Consider the following 23,145-nt stretch of genomic DNA (forward strand, 5'->3'; position numbering starts at 1 on the left):
TGACCACTAATTAAGGAATATCCATTAATTAATGTACAACTATTTCATGACATTATAAGTGAGCGTTGATTTCAAAATTAGTTTTGTTAACAAAGTTCAAATATTTAGCGATGTGAACGCTTTAGTAATAAAACTATTTATTGACACAATTATAATTTTTACAGTCTTTCTGTACAAGCATTATATAAGGTTTTAGTCCAGTAACTTTCAGCTAAGGACTACAAGTTTATATAACATGTTTTCAAAAAAAAAAGAAGGATTTCGATTGTAATCAATTAATATTACAAATATAAATATAAAATATACAGATTTTTCCTGTGAGATATAAGTGGCCGGAAAACTGTGCCCTGTGGTACTCCGGCGTACCTTAACGTGAACTAGTGTTCTCATAATTTTGCACAGAATAATTTGATGATCTGCCAACCACATCGAAAGCTTAATTCGTGTCACAGAAAATTTCTAAACTGTACATACCAAAGAAAACGCTTTTGCATCAAAAGTATGTTTCACACAGATCTAAACAAGCATAGGAGCTGACACTTTTTATGAATTGGTATTATTTTTCCGATTTCGAGATCAGAGGTAAATGCTTCTTCAAATATATAAGCTTAGAGGTTACATAATTCGATTAAAATATGAGCATATTAATTTTCATAGTGAACTCCGTTATAAAATTTGATGAAAGATATATTTTGAAAATCATAACTTCTTTTCTACTAATATAAAATGAATTTTTGACAGGCTTGGTGTGGTTGGGCTGACCTTGAACCGTTGTCTGTAACTGTTGTGATAACCTTTCAACCTCGGAGGCCCGTCAAATTATAAATGTGGGCAATTTTTTTGATTCTCCAGAGTCTCACCTATTAATCATTCGGGTCTTTGAGTATAAATTCATAAAATACAGTTCTATTGATACTGTTTCTTACACTATATTAATATTAATCAATAGATTGCAATCTGCTAAACTCTTAACACAGCCAGACAAGTTTCCATGTTTAAATACCTGTGTACTCCTATAACACGGGAAATTAATTAAAAATCTAAAATCAAGCTCACCAACGCTTTGAAATCACGGGGGTGAAATAGATTGCATGCAATGAAAAATGCAATCCTGCACAAAAGCGTACCACAACAAACGGGAGATAACAATTACTTCGGCCGAAACGCATTAATTAATTAAACCTTTTCAGGGTGAAAAGTGAAAAGGCAATTCATTATTCACGAAACATTGCGCTCTGGAATTGTGCTCTCTGTCGGGAAACACAATAACTACTGTAACTGTTTTAGTCGTGTATGGAGTCTGCCGAATAGGTTGATGTGATTTGCGAGATTATTGTTGCCCCCTCCCACGCCACAACTAGAGCCTGCCTCTTCACCGCCCCTCCACACACGCACACGCACACACCCGCTCCCGCTCCCTCTCCGCTCCTGATGTAAATTTTCAGTAGCGCCGCGGCCGTCGCACGGGTGGGTTGTCGTGTTTGGTTGTGTCACGTTTTCTCGAATACGTCAAGGAACTCGTTGTGTTTGGTTTTTATTTTGTGATTCCACTGTCATCAACTGGATTGATCTTTCTTCAGGATTTTTGTTTCTTGGTGAGTTTACAAATTTCTCTTTTGGATAAGTACATTTACGTAGAGTTCACTCTTAATATATAAATGCATATTCATAATTCGACATATCATTTTAACATAACTCTCTTCGAATGAAAAGTTGATTAATAATTTACTCAGTGATTGGACATTAAAAGTGTCAGTTGCAATATTGCCCCTCAGATATAACCACAGAAGAATCGCATGCTACAGCATACGAAATTACTCCGATAAAAATGCGCAAAGGCCTTGTAATGACCCAGTAATTAATTATGTCCTTAATTGTCATCACGTATAAGGAAATAAAAACAGTGAATGTATTGACGAACATTATACTGAATCACGCTTTCACATTATATCGTTTGGCATGTAAAATAGGCACACAACAAATGATATCTATATGTTTGTCTTGTCGTAAAAGCTTTATGAAGCTAAAATCAGTAAATCTTACAGTAAGCTTAATTATAAGACGTCGACTGCGGTATACGCGTTACGATGCGGCGGCGCCAGCATACCGTCCGTGTAACCCTGCTGTACAAGCATTGAACATTAATTACATATATCTGTACTATTGGGTTTACATAAATAATAAATATTGTAGTGAGGAAATATTAGTGTTTTAAAGTATTTTATGGTTTTTCAAATGGAAACATAATAGGAATACAATATGATAAAGTACTAGTTTCTTTGTTATATAGGCTACCTAGTTGACACTCAAATATTATAACAATGAGAATTGTAATTTGCATGGAAAACATTGAAAGGATCTGCCTTTAAGTATTTATATTAGAAGATCGTATTAGATCGTTAGTCTTCCAAACACCATATACATAGCAAAGTAACAATAATAAAATAAGATTACGAATCTAGTCTATGTGAATTTGATTCCAAATTATGCACGAGTCAAAAGCATTTTACTGGTTGACATAAATAGGGGTTTTAATGTTGTATTCTATGTCTTTGCTACTAAAACTCGCTAAACTTAAGTAAGCTAAACAAATTCAAACCATTCAAAATCTATGTGTATTTAATTATTAAACCTAATTGCAAATTATCTTTTTTTTTAAATTTGCTATAGCCCAGTTGGTGTTGATGTATACACATTTTTGACTCAATTCAGCAAAATTGTCTGTCTGCAGTCATTGAGGACACAGTACTTCCCGTTTATGTACACCTTGAGTTATTAAGAGTAATAATAAAAATGAACAATGTAATTAACTAATACCTGTTGGAATTTCTTATTTTAATATCGACAGCTCTTTCGCTAAAATCGAATGTTTTTACACTGCCACACTATTAGCCTAAATCGGTGTTTTATATTTTAGAAAAAAAATAAAACTATAATATTTTAATTAGAAATTAAATGTTTTTGTAACCTCTATGGTTTTCGAGGAGAATTGATTAAATTAATAAGGAGCGACCAGTAAACCTATAGTAAATCTTACAATTTTATTGCGTATACAATTCAATAAACATAGGTATGATATTAGTGCATCTACAAGGGGTAAATATAACTGCAATAATCCGATAATTCAGCAATACACGATTCGTAGCAACATTGTGCACAGGTTCTAAAGACATGAGTGATCTCGCAATTTACATTAGACAGGATAACATTTCACTCCATCAGTCTTGTTCTTTTCTTCGTCAAGTAATAGGTTTACGTGTGGAGATCTAATAAAAACAAGAAAACATCGCTTTGATAATATTTTGTATGAATGTCTGAAACAGGGAAACAAACATACCAATGCAGATTGTATGTAAAAAGATTAAAAGGTAACGTCCTCTTTATAAATATTCGATAATATTATGGGTATCATGTGATGTTGGGAGTTACTTGCTCCTCACCTTGGCCTTCAGGCAGCCTCGCCTTGCTCATCACACATTCAAGTATGCAGGTTTATTTAACAGCAACAATTGAAACATAATTGTAAATACCGTACTCTACTGGTACAGTCTTGCCGGAACTCTTCAGAAGGACGTGGACCTCAAGGTCCAGGACGCAAGTCTGTGACAGTATCAGATTTACGTCTGAGAAAGTGAAATGGAAGTAAACTGAACATTCACGATGCACATTGTCAAGAAATAACTGCAAAACTATAAGAAACGAAGAGTTTGGTACCAAGATGTATGGATTCTGTTTAACTAATGGTACATGTCCATTTTATTAATAATCAGAGGACATGATATTACGAGATCAGTTAGTAGCTTCAAAGTCTGGAAAGTTTTCTGATGTCACTCAGATTGTAATACGGTTGTAAAACACAATTTGTATGTTCTCACGAGATCATAACGAATTGACAAGTTTTCTGGCTAGCCTTATTATTCTGTTGTGAATTTCTTAGACTTAGACTTTAATATACTCCGTACTTTATACTTCAATTTACTCCATATTGGGTGGCCAGTGTTGTAATCTACTTGGCGTAGCGGTTATTGCAAGATAATCAAGTCAAGCACGTTGTTAGCTACTCCTTAGCTGAATTTTCGATATTATAGAGAAAACATCTTAGCGCTATTTTTGTTTGGTAAATAAGTACTCTTTTGGCTTTAACTATCTATGTTTTACTGCAGGTAAATATCTCATCTCTTACAGGCAATATATATGACTTATGACCTGTGTATGGCTTTTGGTGTCGCTTTAATTTCGCTTTAAATTTAAAAACATTTGGAATCCTTGTTTTATGGTTTTTTATTGCATCACTCTGCCGAAGCTGACCGAGTATTCAACTAACGATGTGGCAAAGTCGATCATCTTTGCTCTTTGGCATATGCCGTCGGCTTCATGACTACCATATCAGTTTTCCAATCGCGCCGAAACATTGCTAAAGAATTCAAACTCTGATATATTTCGGTTTCACTGTGGAGAGTCATCCTCAGTGATAACCAATAAGTTGTGTTGATGGCCTGTAGTGTCAAGTCCTAAACGTCTACATGATTCCAGTGTTTCATTTGGCATGATATCCACAAACACGAGCGTTCTCTGTATTTGATCCCATCTTGAGTGATAATCTATATTGTATTGATTATCTGTAGTGTTTATCACTAAACGTCTACACGATTTCAGTGTTTCGTCTGGCACGATAACAACGAATACGAGCGTTCTGTGTACTTGATCCCATCCTCAGTGATAATCTATAGTGATGATCTGTAGTGTTTAGTAATAAACGTCTACACGATTTTAGCGTTTTGTCTGCCATGCTAATACGGAACAAGAGCGTTCGCTGCACCAGAATAACTAATACTAACAATAGTAGGGTGAAGGCAAACTTAATGTATTGCCTGGAATTCGACCACACAGTACACAGACACTATACAGGGTTCGTTGTTATTTATCGTAGCCATGGCAACGCATTGTGTTATACGCAGTGCGTGTCCGCACCACTGTCGCGAGCGGTGCGTGCTCCACAAAATCGAAACTCACTTGTTTATTTAAATTAATCTCTTTGTGGATAGGAATTACGGCGAGAATACTGGAATACTGATACGTTAGCTTTGCGTTTTCGTGGAATTGTGTTTCGCTTGGTAATTATTATTGTTATCGGATGGAACAGAGAACGAAAACATGACATTTAAAATTAAAAGCAGGTACACCCCTGCCAGTCAATCATCCAGTGTCAGCATTAGACACGTTATCACTCTGAATATGCAGTAGTAATTCTCTATATTAATATTTAACCTGTGAATAATTGCTTAAGAGCCGGGTGTTCTAGCGGCCATCTTGACTTAAGTTCCATAAGATATTAATGTTAAACCTCAAAAAATTTTCTTTGGTTATAAAATGAGGGAAATGTCTCATTTTAAATATATAATGAACACGAATCCAAACGCGTTTTTAAATTGTTCGATATATTTATGGAGTTTTCATAAAAAACAAAAAAAAACTCTAACTTTTTACTACTGTATTGTTTAAACACTAACAAAGTGTACATTTGACAAAAACATTAAACGGCGTTTGGGTGTATTTCATCATATGTTAAAAACGATTCATCAACAATGATTTTATGACCAAATATAAGGACGTAAAAGTGATCGAGGTTCAACATTGGTCTTATAAGGTAAGACTTCACTACAGCCGACTCTAAAACTCTTCTTCAGCTTCACCTCATCATAAAGTTGTCTGAGCCGTGAACCGCGAAAGTATTATTCTCACACCAAACACAACCGTGGATTTTATAATTTGTGTTCGGCAACACTACAAAACCCCAAGTTTTGTTGTAATAACAACGCTTCTCAAAATATAACATACAATGTTGCCTGAGCGCTGGTAAAGCCTTTCATTAAGGTGGCTGGTTCAGCCTATTTACTGTCTGCACGATTATGTTGAAAACAAATTGGCCTATAGAAGAAGAAAAGTGCTTTATTTAAACGATTACAAATAACGTAACATGATAATCATCTGGTAATATTTGCACTATAATACAATGGTATTAAACCGTATGTTTGGTTGGTGGCTACATTTAAATATATATGTTATGTGTGTGTGTATATATATATATATATATATATATATATATATATATATATATATATATATATATATAGGCTTAAAATTTTACACGTTGTACTTTATTTCTTTATGTATAAAATTATAGATTCTTAACTTAGCTTTCAGGGTATTTATATTATTAGAGTGCATTAGTTTATTTACAAGGAAGATCTGATTATCATAACATTCAAGTGACATGAAACACCTACTTAATCAAGTGGAGATTTTACGTGCAAATAAGAATGAAAACACATATTTGCTAAAGATAATTCGTTTCCTTTCTTTATGTTGACAGTTCAAATGTATTATGACTACTGGAATCATCATCGTAGACACCTCATACACCAAATAAATCCACACAATGAACCTGTAAACAAAACCCTTTTAGATTTTTCTGAATTTTCTATTGTATTTGCCCCCTAACTGCTATTTGTTTCCTATTTGATTTCATATTTCCTACTCAATCATACAACTTTGTATATACATACCCATGTCATGCTTCGTTTGAGAGCTTGAGTAATACAGCTCATAATTTTAAATTCTGAAAACCCGTCCCCTTGTAACGCTAGCCTTGTAATTTCTCAGCCAGGGCCAGGATGAATCCGGCCGGTGTACGATATTTTGCCTTTTTATGTGGTATATTGTCTTTCGAAAGGCCAACGGAAGAGAAAGGGCTGGACGTACGCCAAATGTCCCATCAAATGTGCGGCGTCCTCTACCTTCGGGCTCCCAGACATACAAAAAGCCGGGTTTGGCAACTCTGCTATTGTGTGGCGTGGGGAATGTGTTTGTTTGTAACGTATACCTTGACACTTTTTCCCTCGTCTTTTCCCCCATTTCTCTCGTAGAGTGATTAATACAACCGGTCTGCTTTTATTGTTCTTCTGCCAAAAGTTCACCAGCATGGATGTCATTGATAAATCTTTATTTCACAGTATCCAGAATTGCATGCTTCCTTATTGATTGATGACAATTGTGTTATTGTCCCGTTAGATCCATACAATCATAAAATCTTATTATTTTCGTTGTAACCTACAATATTTTACACGAACGCGATCGCATCAAGCGGGCTGAAGTAAAACGACCTTTAAAAGGAGATATCTTCCATAATTCTACGGCTAAAAATAAGGTCATAAAAGTTAAGTTTTACATCGTCCTTAAGTATATATTAAAATCAAGATGGCCGCCAGTATACCCGGGAAGTCTCATAGTCGGTAATATATGCCTCAGTACATGGCTGTAGTGAAAGTATTAATTAAAAGAAACATAATACCATAAATAGAGTTTTAGTAGTAATATGTAATTTAAAACATTTTAAGGTTTTAATATATACGTGTACAGTAGCCTAAAAAGTCAAATTATTTTACCTGCAAAATTGAATTTAAAATTTCAACCTCCCACTTTTCTAATTGTTTTTGTTTGTTTTTAGTGCCCATAATCTAGGGATATTCTAGATTTAGAATCTTAATATTGACTTAGGTACTGCTTAATTTTTAATATATGGCCATAAAATAAATGTCCCTTTCGGTTAGGCCAGATTTAATTTTGAGGACCATTGTAAATTCTATATCTTAGACTTTTTAAGTTATTTTAAATATCAGTAGGCTCATGTTTCATACCATTTCATTACAGATCGTAGCATTGTTCAATATAGCCTATCTTTCTGTTGAGACGGTAAAAAATAATAATTTTCAAACTAGCTTAATTTTTATTTTAGGAATGTATAATAAAAATTAAATGACAATTCAGCCAAATTGAGGATTATTCATGTATTCCTTACTTCATAGATCGACATGTCATAGAAGTATTAGGCTGTTTCATACTTTTTAAATCGGCGTAGACGGTGTGGTGTTTGTTATTCTGGAGTTTGCACGAATGATTCTGAACACATGTAAAGTCTAAAGGGCTAGAGGCCGGAAAAGTCATATGAACTCTCATATATATTAACAAGTCAACACAAAACTTATTTAAAACAGATAATCCTAGATGGTGTAGATAGTAGTTATGTGTTAGTTTAGTTTTCCACGTGAGGAAGAGATCAGATTGCAGATCTCGAAATGTAGTGTTGCTGTTTTCTTGAATCAATGAACGATTACAAAACTTTGGAAATATTCTATTTCATTTAATATTGAGTTATTAGTAACATGTTAAAAAGACCACTATTCATTACAAAAAATATCAGGTTATAATTGGATGGTCGTAGTTAATGTTTGAAGTCAAACTTTAGGAGTATAATTCAACAAGATGTATAAGATGGTTGTGATAACTGTTTGAGACAGGCTGTAAGTAGCCAACTGTATTCACAGGTTTGTACCGAGGGGGATAATTGCCGTTCCCGAATATGACGCCCACCGATGTCTCTTCACGCCCCTTGGAAGCTTTTTTAATCTCAAAAGCGTACAAATTCGTCTACACTAATTAACTCTAGAAGAAATGATGATGGAGCAGACAGGCGGGCCGTGCGTGCCACGCGTTATACACGTTGGCTGAGTGGGAAGGGTGTGACCAGGGGACAAATTAATTGAAGTAATAGCGATTGTGTAAGCGTTTCTGTAATTAAAAATATTGAACCACCTTACCACAATGTGGTGGGTGTTTGGTAATTGAATTCACTGCCATCGAATGAGTACATACTAACTACTTCCACACCCTCGACAAAGAGCAGTTTGAAAATATTTGTTTAAAGGAACATTGCCTTTCAGAAAAGTGCACTGCATGTAGTAGTGACTGGATAGCCTAATTGGTAGAGTCTGGAGTTGCTTGACTAGAAGGGTAAAAGATAATGCCCCATCGCTCAGGGTAACTAAGAGATTACAATTTAACGAGGATTTTAAACCACGCAATTATTGGTCTAATAGCATTTAGATAATAATTCGGTTTACTCTCACGCTACTTGTTGGATGGATTCAATGTAGGCGGGAGCCGAGAACCGATTAGCTTTGTATAAGCACGTAGCCTGGGGTTTCTTGAAGTTGATAGAGATTCGCCAAGAAAGAGAAATCTATCGTTAACCGAGCAAATGTTTTTGTGAGGGTATCGAATAGGAGTATCAAAAGGGTTCAAAAAAGCAAATATAATTATTTCGTAAATTATATTTTCTGTAATCGACACAATTAAAACCGACCAACAGACACATTAATAATTATACCACTGCCAGACAAGTATATAAAGATGCTGTAAGTCGTCTATTTCAGACAACTAGATGCTATGTATATGATTAACTAGCATTGATTTAACATTTGTTTACGTCCCTGACGGTTGGTTTTAAATGAGTCAAGCTAAGAAAAATATGATCTGAATGTGATTCTCTCACTTCGACTTCCGTCTAAACTAGTACGGCTGATGGTCAATTTCTTTCAAAGTTGAGATGTCTCTGTCTATTTCAAGAATAACCAGGCTGTATGCTTTAACAATGCAAATTGGATATGCTCCTGAAATAATACCATACTCCCAGGTAACCATGGAATGCTATGGCTAGCAAACACGGCTAGCCACTACAAGAACATATGGAATCATGAAACGTGTTTTTCTCATGTATTTTCACTGTTTTGAATTCTTTTGTTTTGTTGAGTCAATTGAATCACAGGGTGTCTCTTGAAATTCTATTTTTCAAACTCGGCTTAAAATTATTTTCACGATCACGAATGTTCTACACGCACCAGGAGACAAACATCCTCGATTGACAAGTGCGGAGTCGAGAATTGGTAGCGTCTGTACGATGGGAGGTTGGCTCCCTTATTTCCGCGCCCTTCAAAGTAAATCACATTAAGTGGGGGAGAAAGTGGCAAAAAAAACAACAATGGATTCCTTCAGAGCTGGACAGCATCAGAACTGGTCTGAGCCGCACAAACATCATAGGCACAAAGTGGGCATGTTTCTGCCTGTTGGTTCTTTGTGAGAGGAAGACCAGGACTTCTTCCGGCTCAGGACCTGAAGCAGGATTTCTCAACAATGGATTCCTTCAGAGCTGGACAGCATCAGAACTGGTCTGAGCCGCACAAACATCATAGGCACAAAGTGGGCATGTTTCTGCCTGTTGGTTCTTTGTGAGAGGAAGACCAGGACTTCTTCCGGCTCAGGACCTGAAGCAGGATTTCTCAACAATGGATTCCTTCAGAGCTGGACAGCATCAGAACTGGTCTGAGCCGCACAAACATCATAGGCACAAAGTGGGCATGTTTCTGCCTGTTGGTTCTTTGTGAGAGGAAGACCAGGACTTCTTCCGGCTCAGGACCTGAAGCAGGATTTCTCAACAATGGATTCCTTCAGAGCTGGACAGCATCAGAACTGGTCTGAGCCGCACAAACATCATAGGCACAAAGTGGGCATGTTTCTGCCTGTTGGTTCTTTGTGAGAGGAAGACCAGGACTTCTTCCGGCTCAGGACCTGAAGCAGGATTTCTCAACAATGGAGAGAGAATTTATTGTTGATGACACGAGCTAGATTTTTATATAGATAGATATATACATTGAATTTTCGTTTTCTATGAATTTCGGTTGAATCTAAGAAGAAAGGCTGATCTAATGTCACTGAAGAATTAATATTTTGAATTCAAGATATGTATTTTTTATTGCGCTGGTAAATGGTAAACTATCTCAAAATTACTGGTGGCATTTTCGGAATTTTTTAATTTTCTTTAATGTAGCATACACAGATGGTTCACTTATTTCTGACAGTTGGTTTTTATCAATATTGTTCGTCAATAGCCCTAATTCCACATAAGGACCAGACTGTAGTGATGATTATCTCAAAAAACCGTCATAAACAATAGTGTATAATGAACCTTTATGGAGTCGAAGAATTAACCTCGTGATGTATAATTTAATCTGTTAAGCATTAAGCTCATTTTATGTTTTTTTCACGAAGCAGCGTAATATTGTACCTATATATATAAAATGTTTCTAAATAAATAATTTCTTTAAATGTTTTCGTGATCAAAATCCTAAGATGTTGTAATTTACCGATATTGGAGGAAAACATAGAGGAATTCCGTGTTATGAGCAACGCTTGCTTCAACAAAGTGCCAGACTGCTTTATATTTAATTAGTGGAATGATTAGTGTCAGCCTGTCTTCAGCCGTGTCCCGGAGATAAGGCAGCCGGTGACCTCTACTATCAGTCCTTCCTTGTCCCAAGATGACCGCTTCTCGCCTCATTACAGATATCCCGACGTCTAGGCCCTTCTGTACGGTTCACGCTGTCTAAATAAACCAGTCCTTCATTATACATCAATTTTAATTAAACACAAAGAAAGAAAGAATTCGTTTGAGCATTTCAGTTTTCATTTGTGGTCGATAATATGAGGAAGTGATTCCATAACAAATTATTTTCTTCATAATTAATTTCAGATCAATATTATAGGTCTTTCCGTAACAGGACGAACATTGTGTGTGTGTAAGAAGATCGTAACTCCGCAAATTGGATGATGCGGAAGGTCGTAAAGCTTCAACAATTCTAAATTGTATTTTGTTGTTTGTATTGTTTTTATCTCTAAAATTGCCATTCAATTAATTTATGCCAATGTTCTCATACGCGGGACCTTACCCCCTGAGTACAGTCATGCTACGTATCACAAGCAGTTTTCTTATAGTATACACCAATTTAACTAGTATGACCTTCTTCTTTAATATGAATATTGCTTATATATAAGAACTGTAGTTCATAATTTTCACATGTGAATAGGTAACAAAGATTTATTAGTAAAGATTTAAAGACAACAGAAATCATTGAAATTTGTATTCACGAGTGTTCTATATTGTCTTTTTAACCTTTTGGCAAAACATAGTTTTATTTCTTAGCGTACAAAAATCGTTGATTTGAAGTTCATTGCCGAATTAATAGAATCCAAAAAGGCAATGCTCAAGAAACATTCTCTTTTAATATTCTTAAGGTATTATATTTTTTTGTAATCAAATAATACAATAATATCGTATATTTCATTAAATTTTTTTTTTCAAGATTCATGAAAATTAGTGCTCTCTTTTTAACGGAAAGGAAGTGTTGTATTTTCCCCTCCTAAATCCTTCGCTATATATTCGTATTTCCACTTTTTTCCAAATATACCACAATTCCTATTTTATAGTTTTAAGTTTATGTCTGGAGTTCCAGCTTCTTCTCGTGATATGTTCTATTCAAGGAATTTTCATCGGAAAGGAGAGATTCTTATGAAAATGTGGTAATGATACCTGTCCGAGTTCAAATATGATTTATAATGCTCTGAATAGGAATTATAACTCTTAATCTTCAAATCGTTGCAAACAAATTTTACGAGTTCCAGAATCTATTTAATGAGAACACGTTCCCGCTCTTTGTCAACAATAACGTTTCTAGAACTGGACCGACAGCTTCTGGGTAATCTCCATGTTATCATATTAGTGGCCAGCAGGAACGGTAAGGGGGGTTTAGAGGGAGGTTGAATCAGGAAATTGAATTTGGACCCCCACCACCCCCTCTCACCAGCGGCGCTGATAGTGGCCGGACTTCCTTTGACGTCCCCCTCCCCTGCCAACTCCCCAACTAATGTACGACGTCGCGACGCGCTGCCTGCGACACCGCCACCGATAGGGCGGCAGCTAACCACGTTATAGCTGAACAGCTACGGCAGGAACCGAAACTTTTCCATTCTTCTTGAACTTCTTGAGAACCCTTCAGACGAATCGTGAGTCTTTAAAGTCAAACAAAAACATTTTGGGGGCAAAACTCCCAAAAAGAAAGGAAGGAGAGTTATTTGAAGTCTTCATGAGAGACGACCTGAAGTGGAAACACAGTTACGCATAATACATAATGTGTATTTTTTTATAAATTACACATTTTAATATTAAATTACTTTGTTGATATCACATTTATACGAAGAGTGTTATTTTGAGCGGATAATTCTTTTGTATGTTATTTTTACTTCCACATTTTAAAATAACTAAGCTTAAATACACATATACACATTTAACGTAGCTATGATAGAAAGGGTTGGTTGATACAGTGCAAATATACAATGGTTTCAGATTTGAGGCACTGCATTGATCGGAACGTGAAATAAATCTTAACTCAATATTCGCATACATTCATAAACTTAAGACAGATCCTGACTAGGCAAATCAGTATATCCCAGAACTCGATGATTGTGAATGGTGGGAATGAGGGGATATTACCGTCCTTATATAATTTACATAATTACTGCGATATTCCTCTTCCTATTCAATTGGAAGACATCCTGCGTCAGTTTATGAGTAAATGTTAAGAAATTACGAATAATCTTTTATGTATTTTTACCTTCCCAGGTTCATTGATTCTCCAGATGGATCGCATTGAGTACATCAGTGATGAAATTGAAGGCCCTATAATTCAACTGGTTGTAATGTAAATTAAAGTATTCATCGTAGTAGTAAAAGGAAATGCACCTTGCTTTGTAAGTTTAATGTCCGCTTGAATTGAAAATCATATTATATATACAAAATATTTCAGTATATCTTTTTAAAATTTAACAGTGTTTTTGTATTTTCTGGCTAGCCAGTAAAAGTGACAGAGGCGATTTAGAATGATAAAAAATATTCACAGTAATAGATATAAAATTTTCATAATTTAAGCTTTTATACGTCTCTTTGGCAACTAAAGCTAGAAAGACATCATGATAACAAAAAAGTACGAAACACCGTAAGAACTTTATCATGATATAAAGGAGTTGTTTGTTAACATAGGATGCATTTCAAATAATTTTACAAAATATAGAGAACATTGTTGAATAAAAATGCTTATTTGAAAATGAAAATATAATATTTAGAACCTTTGAAACAAAATGCATTGTTGTTTAACTTAAATTTTTCCATGACAAAAATTATTTCTCTCTTGATAAAGTTAATTTTTGGTTGTGTGTGCGTGCGTGTGTGTGCGCGCACGTATAGGAATTAAATATTACATCCATTAATACAATATATTTTTTATTACGTATTAATATTTTGAATTTGAATATGAATTTCAACTTCAAATTATTTCAACAATTTCAACACAGTTTGGATTTCAGTTTTGAAAACTATTGTTGTACCCAAATAATTACTATTCGTGTTGTAGAGATAGTAAAGTATAGTATAGTATAGTATAGTGTATTATAGGTGACAGTACTGTATGTAGTATAACGCCCTAGGAGCGTCTAACGCTCCTGTATATTATCGGTCAACTGATATGTTGACGGGATATTGAATCTCCCCCACCCCCTCCCCGGCGCTTCCACACAACACCCCACGTTAGCCATACCCGGGAACCTGTCAGATAGTGCCGCTTCCGGGATACCAACCCTTAATGTCCCGATCGCCCAAAAAAAGAGTTCAACGTTCCTTCATTGTATGTTCCCTTTAACAATCACGATTCCCAAAAATACTGTAACAGGCTTCCTCCCATGATTCCAACCTCTATAGTGTCCCGCTATTTTACCTTTCAGTGCTTGTATCCAGCCCCTGAATACCAGCCACCATACCTGGAGTGCTATAACAATCTCCCTTCGGTGAAACTAACCTCTAATGTCCCTTACGTCCAAAAATAACATTGCTTGGTTGTTGTATGCAACCCACAGACCCAATAAATAAATACATTGGGCGAATGTGAAAACATTGATATAAGAGCCATTATAGAGTTGAACCTGAACCTCGCCTGATATTTGTGAAACTACATAACAAAATGCCAAAAACTGGCATTCAATTTTGATTCGCCGTGTTTCATTATATTTGCTGTAAAGCTCACAGTTGTAATACAATTCTGAAATTTGGTACTCGTCTACAGAAGTATATTGGCAGAATGAAAAGGATTTTAGAAAGTTTAGTTTGTTTTTGTTTTTTTTGTAGAATAAATCATTAACATTTGTAACAAAACTTCAGTAAATACTAATCATTAAAAAATCTATTCTGAGAAAGTTATTGTTCATTTGATAAGATGTTTTTAGCAGTGGAATCTTTATTGGAAAAGACCTGAATACAAAATTTATATTCTTCATATTTCCATGAACTGTACAGTATTGCTACAAAATGAGGGAGAAGCTCATCGCCAAGCTTGAGTTGGGCTATTTAATATTTGTTACAGCTCTTTTAGTAAGGTTTTAATCTTTTATAATGTTTCAATGTATCTTAATAATTTAGCTACACATAATTTATACATTATGTGTTGTTGCTTTTTATTGATATTCTTTAGCTTTATAATATTGAATGAACTTAGATAACTGTTTGTACTTTTTTGGTATTTTACAGCGTGTTTAATGTTGTAAAACTATATTCTTTTATTTCGCACTTGCAGTAAAACCATTGGGTGATTACAACGTACACTCTCTTTCTAATATAAAAATCAGGAAACTGAAGGGATAGAGAAGAAATGCTATATACGAAATTTATTTTAGGGTCAGAAGCTTTTTTGAAGTGGAACATTTTTTACTGTAGCCATTTTAATGTACAGTATAACTGCAATTAGATCTCGCTACACGGCGAACTATACTCGTATACGTATATTGCAAACACAATGAGTTTCGATCGATTCGTTGCGTCATATCGTGTCTTGTTCGTGTGATACTAAAGATAAAATATCTTCTCACTAATTCTTATTTTACAGACAGATACACACCACCGGTTAGGTTGTGAATTAATAAACTGTATTAAGTACTAGATCATATGTTTACAGAATTATTTTGAATTCTGTTACCACTCTAATTAAATCTATACTGGGGAAGGAGATTTACGTCCTAAGAACATCTAGTAGGAACACGCCTTGAGAGGTAGAACAGGTAAGAGAGCTACTTCAAGGTCCAGCGAGCTGTCGACTGTTCTTGTTCGTTATGACATTAGCGGTTGGCGGGAAATTGAATCTTGGTCACTACCCTAGTGTTGTAAGTGAAGTGTTGGGAGTGTAGGGGGATGGGGGAGGTGCAGATAGTAGCGGACCCTTTGACCTCCCTCCCTCCCCCTCATTATCCTAATGTCCGGCGTCGCGACGCTGTACGAGTGAGGGGAGGAGTGACTATCCTAAACGTGTTATGTTCTGACTTCTTAAGTAATACACCACATAATGCTCTCTGACTTCCAAGGATCTTTGTAGTTCTACAAGTATACTTTTGTTTGGTCAAACTTTGCCCATTTGTTTGCATTTCATTTATTAAATTATGATGCTCTTATTATGAACTCGTATTTAATTTAATCTTAATAGAAAATACACACAAGGTATTATTAAAAAATGGTAATACATACTTTTAAGATTTCTTAGAAATCATGCACCTTTTCTCTCGTATATTCGTATAAATTAAATACACATTCGCTCTTAGATATTCGTAGTAGTGACACACATAAACCCTCATATATACGTAGCATTAAAAGACATGTCTCAGATTTTCGTTGCAGTAATAATTAACTCCCAAATATTTATGGAAATAACACATCTTCTAGATATTCCTGGTGAAATAACTCAAGGTTGACATGTGTTCTAGAATCTGTTTAAGAGTGCTATATGGTTCAGTAGTATCTGTACACAACTAATTACTGCAATTCAAATCCTTAAATGGAATAGTAAATGTAAAATAAATTATTTTACTAAAATTAATTAAGAAAAGAGGCGAAACTAAATAGCGTGCCATTAGCTCGTTATTTTTCTGAACGTATAATTGTGTGTATTTCATATAAAAAACTGGAATGAGCTACATCTAATTAAGTTTTTGACTGAATTTTATAAACAAAATTTCATTAAAACTCAGTTTGCGCGTATGTTTGCTTATTTGTCCCTATTTTTTGCTTGTTACATTTTTGCAGTAAGTGCCTGCCATTACTCGTTAATTTGGTTTTAGTCAAGAATATTGATTCAATAAAACTTCCAGCTAAACAAACTAATGAGCCATGAGAGAAACAATTTTGTTTCCCATTGTGTACTGAACAGAGAAACAATTGTGTACTGCGTGGCACGTTCTACCATCTGGACATTTATAGTGTCTTTGTCTAACTCATGGCATGTTGAGAATTTACCAGACCACTATCATCACCTTGAATCTGCTGACACTGAGGCCTTGGAGTAACTGTTTTACATCACCACCCCACAACTACCAACGACCAATCAATATTCTCTAGTAAGATTTCGCATCCTTCCTCACTTTACAATGGACCACCGAGTATCAATCACCGAGAATCCATCACCACGGTGACATGTGACATCCTGGCTGCTAAAACTGTCTGACACGATGAGAGACAAGTAGCGTCCCCCTCCCCTGGACGTGGACAGACCGGAAGTCACGTCTAGCCGCGGAAGTGCGGTCAACACTCGGCCATCAGAGCCGAATTTAGCCGCCGAAATTAAACTACCGCTTGGGGTTCGTCTTGCTAGATCTTTCAGTTTATATTGCAGGCGTATGTCTTTCAAGAGCTGTCCTTGGAATTGGTAAAAGTTGACAAATATTGAGAAAATATCGTATCATCTACAAGAACAATGATTTTTTATTATTGCTTTATATACATAATTCAACTTGTATTATTATTATTCCTAAAGTCCATCAATAAACGAATAAACTGAATACACATGATAAAACCGTAATTTGTTTGGATTTAATTAAATGCGCGTGGCATTATTGTAAACGGACGCAGAGAGCGCCATAAGTCTTTACCGGTTTTAACAAATTATGTATAGATGTTAGAACATTACTTACAATAATAATGGGTAAAATTGTTATGAAAATTAAATTCTCATTATAAGCAGTAAAATCTAAACAATCTGACAAACAACGTCTACATCATTCAATTTAGTCGAAATTGACAAGCGATGTAAACGCACAGCAGCACTGCCTTGCGGGGCATCGCCTCGGGCCCCGGTTTGCGGGGAGATGATCCAATTGTTCCCTCAACATCTGACTGCTTTAACGCAATAAGTGGCAGACTCCCGTGGTCCCTCCGCACCACAGCGCGAGTTGCCCGCAGGCGCGGGAGACCATTGTTAAAGGTTGCGGTGACTGCCGCGGACGCGGGAAACAATAAACCTTTGTCACCGGCACTCGACTGTGTAATTTGATAATAGCACTAGGGGATACCCTTGCCTAACACATGACGAACGCTTGGACGGTATTTGTCAATGACGTTGTCGAACGCAATATAATTTGTAACAATTGTTAGTAATTAAACACACCATTTTAAATATTTCCTCTCCTGAGATAAACTGTTATTATTTGAGCAAATACATGATTAACGTTTGCCCCCAAATCTACTACTGCTGCAGAATAATTCAAATTTGTGTCACAATCACAACATACTGATAAGTTCCTTGACAAGAATGTACTGTAAGTAGACATTTCCATGACAATAAAGACGGTTATTTAACTTGTATACCAGTAATAACCGTATTTATTACTTTCGGTTAATTTTAAACCTACAACAACTGATTCGATGGTGTCAAGATAAATGTATTCACGACATTGCGTTGATTTTTTCATAGATCGCAATTCCTCGCGTAAACATTTTGGATGCTTCTAAGATTCATTCAACGTATACGTAATATATGTGACAATGTAAATAAGTTTGGTTATATCATTATGTAGTAATTTAAAATTAAGATGGTTTTCTATTTAAATCAAATTCCAATTTTCCTACACCTTTCAGTTTGTAAGCATCACAGATTCTCCTCATAGAAAGCACTCGAAAAATTCGTTTAATTATGTATTAACACAACATTGGAACACCAAATGGAAAGTCTCTAACTATTGACTGACGGTTGTATAGGGTTGAGTTGTTCACATCAATCATTCTGCACATTCACCAAACAATTAATGTACACGGAGCAAGAACGGTGACGAGAGATATACTAACACTGCTCAGCCTACCGAGTTGACCGGATGTGTATAATTCCCGTCCACACAACGCCTCCTTGTACGCAACTCTGGCGATATGACGGTTGTATAGGGTTGAGTTGTTCACATCAAACATTCTGCACATTCACCAAACAATTAATGTACACGGAGCAAGAACGGTGACGAGAGATATACTAACACTGCTCAGCCTACCGAGTTGACCGGATGTGTATAATTCCCGTCCACACAACGCCTCCTTGTACGCAACTCTGGCGATATGACGGTTGTATAGGGTTGAGTTGTTCACATCAAACATTCTGCACATTCACCAAACAATTAATGTACACGGAGCAAGAACGGTGACGAGAGATATACTAACACTGCTCAGCCTACCGAGTTGACCGGATGTGTATAATTCCCGTCCACACAACGCCTCCTTGTACGCAACTCTGGCGATATGACGGTTGTATAGGGTTGAGTTGTTCACATCAAACATTCTGCACATTCACCAAACAATTAATGTACACGGAGCAAGAACGGTGACGAGAGATATACTAACACTGCTCAGCCTACCGAGTTGACCGGATGTGTATAATTCCCGTCCACACAACGCCTCCTTGTACGCAACTCTGGCGATATGACGGTTGTATAGGGTTGAGTTGTTCACATCAAACATTCTGCACATTCACCAAACAATTAATGTACACGGAGCAAGAACGGTGACGAGAGATATACTAACACTGCTCAGCCTACCGAGTTGACCGGATGTGTATAATTCCCGTCCACACAACGCCTCCTTGTACGCAACTCTGGCGATATGACGGTTGTATAGGGTTGAGTTGTTCACATCAAACATTCTGCACATTCACCAAACAATTAATGTACACGGAGCAAGAACGGTGACGAGAGATATACTAACACTGCTCAGCCTACCGAGTTGACCGGATGTGTATAATTCCCGTCCACACAACGCCTCCTTGTACGCAACTCTGGCGATATGACGGTTGTACAGGGTTGAGTTGTTCACATCAAACATTCTGCACATTCACCAAACAATTTATGTACACGGAGCAAGAACGGTGACGAGAGATATACTAACACTGCTCAGCCTACCGAGTTGACCGGATGTGTATAATTCCCGTCCACACAACGCCTCCTTGTACGCAACTCTGGCGATATGACGGTTGTACAGGGTTGAGTTGTTCACATCAAACATTCTGCACATTCACCAAACAATTTATGTACACGGAGCAAGAACGGTGACGAGAGATATACTAACACTGCTCAGCCTACCGAGTTGACCGGATGTGTATAATTCCCGTCCACACAACGCCTCCTTGTACGCAACTCTGGCGATATGACGGTTGTACAGGGTTGAGTTGTTCACATCAAACATTCTGCACATTCACCAAACAATTTAATGTACACGGAGCAAGAACGGTGACGAGAGATATACTAACACTGCTCAGCCTACCGAGTTGACCGGATGTGTATAATTCCCGTCCACACAACGCCTCCTTGTACGCAACTCTGGCGATATGACGGTTGTACAGGGTTGAGTTGTTCACATCAAACATTCTGCACATTCACCAAACAATTAATGTACACGGAGCAAGAACGGTGACGAGAGATATACTAACACTGCTCAGCCTACCGAGTTGACCGGATGTGTATAATTCCCGTCCACACAACGCCTCCTTGTACGCAACTCTGGCGATCATGTCTCGGCCAGTAGTTTCTAGCTTACAAATCTACTCATTCCTGTTGAAATTCAAGGAACACTCGGGAATAGTGTCATTATTTTCATTATTTTCGTTAGTTTTCTATTAAACTTAAACTGCGTACTTAAAACTGATTTGTCACTGTTAAATTGTAAGGCACATGTTTTCTTTTCTTTTTTAATTCAGATATTACAAAGATCGCAGTGCTGATTTTACTCTCTCCTGAGTTAGAACCATTGCCGATAGCATGAAGATGTTGGGCTATCTCCAGATTGGCTCAAAACTGCGATGAGTGGCAAAATATTTTTAAGGGAGCGACCCCGTACAGAGATAAATGCAAGGAGAGAACAAGAAGTACTCGTATTATTGAAATTATCTAATAGCTGGTAAACATATAAATATAAACTCTTACATTGTATATAAACTCAATGCAGCTCAAATTCTATACACTTGTGTTAATTCCGACATTGTAAAACACCAGACTACTGATATATCATATAATAATGCTATGCCAGAACTAGTATTCGAACTCGAGTCGCTTAGTGCAAAACTGTAACGATACCATTCGGCTGCCAGAGACGACTTGGACTGACTGGAAAGCTAACAGATGGCCGTGTTTGCCCACAAGGGTCGGGGGAGCGAGAGGAAGCAGGACTCCCGCAATAACAAAGCTCAACTTGAAATGAAACTTGAAGCGGCCATACGGGAAACTCAGCGTGCCCACTCCAACTCCCTACTTTATATTGCTTTGAACTTCTAGAAATGAATTGAGGACTTTTTGTGATTTTCAACAACCATATAAGCTATCTCAATTTACATTTATGTACATTGTGAATCTACAACAACCGAATAGTATAACCATAAAAAACAAAATGTAAGAGTTCTTTATGTTTATTTAATTGTTTATTGTGATTATTATAGGGTTTAACAATTACTACATATTTCTATAAAACCTAACCCGTTCATTTTATTACGAAGGAGATCTGTGTTTTGTAACTGCTTAGCAAGTTGTGCTTGGATTTAATGTATTGTTTAATTTTGTTACATTTTTAATCCATGAACGTGTTAGCTCATAATGAATTGACAATCACGATGATTTAATTTACCTTGGATCGTCTAACACTGAACATTTCGAGTAAAAGCATTCTGGACTGAGTTTAATTAATAGTTTCATGAATTCTCTTTAGAATTCGGTTGTTTTCTCAGCACGTGCTTGCCCTTTACTTAACACGTGTTCTGAAGCAACTTCATGTTTTTTATTTTATTTTAAGGTTAGATAATAAGAATTCGATTTCAACATTTCAATGTAGATATATTTGAGTTTCAGATGAGCACTTTATTGCTATTAAAAGTGCGTTATAAAGCAACATTACAGCTTTTCAAGTGTGTTGATTTTCATGCAGAAAGTCGTAATAGTAGGATGACTATAAAAGATACGGTTCTGTTAGTTTTTACTCCCTGGATTTATTTTCATTCCTCGAAAGCGTTTTAAAAGCGTTGCTTTAGAGTACGAGTACGTAAACATCATTTGTAATTTTCACTCCTGAGTTCTTTTATTAGTTGTATGTATTGACAACAAAGTCAAGTCTTTTGGTATTGATAATTTAAGGATATGATGGAAAACGAACCTCGGTGATGATTTAGGATGTTAAGAGAATGTGCACAGGTGATGAGGCTAATTTCCATGATCTAGAAAGCAGAGAGCCGCTCACCAGCGAGCGAATGGCGGTAACAAATGGTCAGATTATGCAGATGGTGCCGCGAAACTTAGGAAATGAGACTAATAACATCGTGAGCAGCTGAGTGTACACTGTACAATACTCGCACACTTTAACGTGGAAATTAGAAATTTCATTTATTAATCAAACTGTGCTCTTGTGTATAGTGTGTATGAAACATATCTAATAAAGACTTGTATAACTTTCCCTGAAGGTTAGATTAGCAACTAAGTTCATTTCTGGGACGAAACTCACAACAGACAGAACATAGATATGAAAACTGTGGACAGTATTTGTATTATTTTAAATATTAAACATTATCCTCCCTCTCACTTCCTCTAAAGGCGTCTTTATGTCTCGTGTTTTCTTAATTAAAAATTAACCATAAACTGCTAAACTATGAAAGCACAAAATGTGGTACTATCTAGCAGTGGCGTATATAGAATATTCGAGCAGAGGTAACACATTATCGGTTGGGGCATGAACATGACTTTATTTTTGAGTCCTCATAAATTAATTTATTTTAGATTTGTTGTTTAAACGCACTTGTATAGACACTTTTGTACAAATACGATGCTCATCCCTACTGTTAGTTCCTTCAAGGAAAGATTTAAGATTACGCGATAAGAATGAATTCAGTGAATAACACATTAGGACCAACAAGCGTAAAACCTTCAAAATATTTTTAACCTCTCCATTTTTTTCTAAGTATCAGACGTGTGTTTTAAATAAATATTTTGAATTGGAATTACTACTCTGTACCATGTTAATATTAATTTACAGCCAAAGCTAAATAGTTGATTTTATTTTTTATGAGGAAATTAAATGTCTACCAACTTTTAGTA

The 23,145-nt window shown here is 36.1% G+C and overlaps 1 protein-coding gene across 1 annotated transcript in view; it reads left to right on the top strand.

The window, feature by feature from the left end:
• The first annotated feature begins 1,456 nt into the window (after positions 1-1,456).
• Positions 1,457-23,145, top strand: part of LOC124366234 (discoidin domain-containing receptor 2-like) — a 115,189-nt gene continuing 93,500 nt past the window's right edge. The window contains exon 1 of the mRNA XM_046822630.1: positions 1,457-1,595. The gene's annotated coding sequence lies outside the window, so the exon portion shown is untranslated. The remainder of the gene's footprint in view (positions 1,596-23,145) is intronic.

This window comes from Homalodisca vitripennis, chromosome 1, assembly GCF_021130785.1.
Source record: "Homalodisca vitripennis isolate AUS2020 chromosome 1, UT_GWSS_2.1, whole genome shotgun sequence".
NCBI classification, from domain to species: Eukaryota; Metazoa; Arthropoda; class Insecta; order Hemiptera; family Cicadellidae; genus Homalodisca; species Homalodisca vitripennis.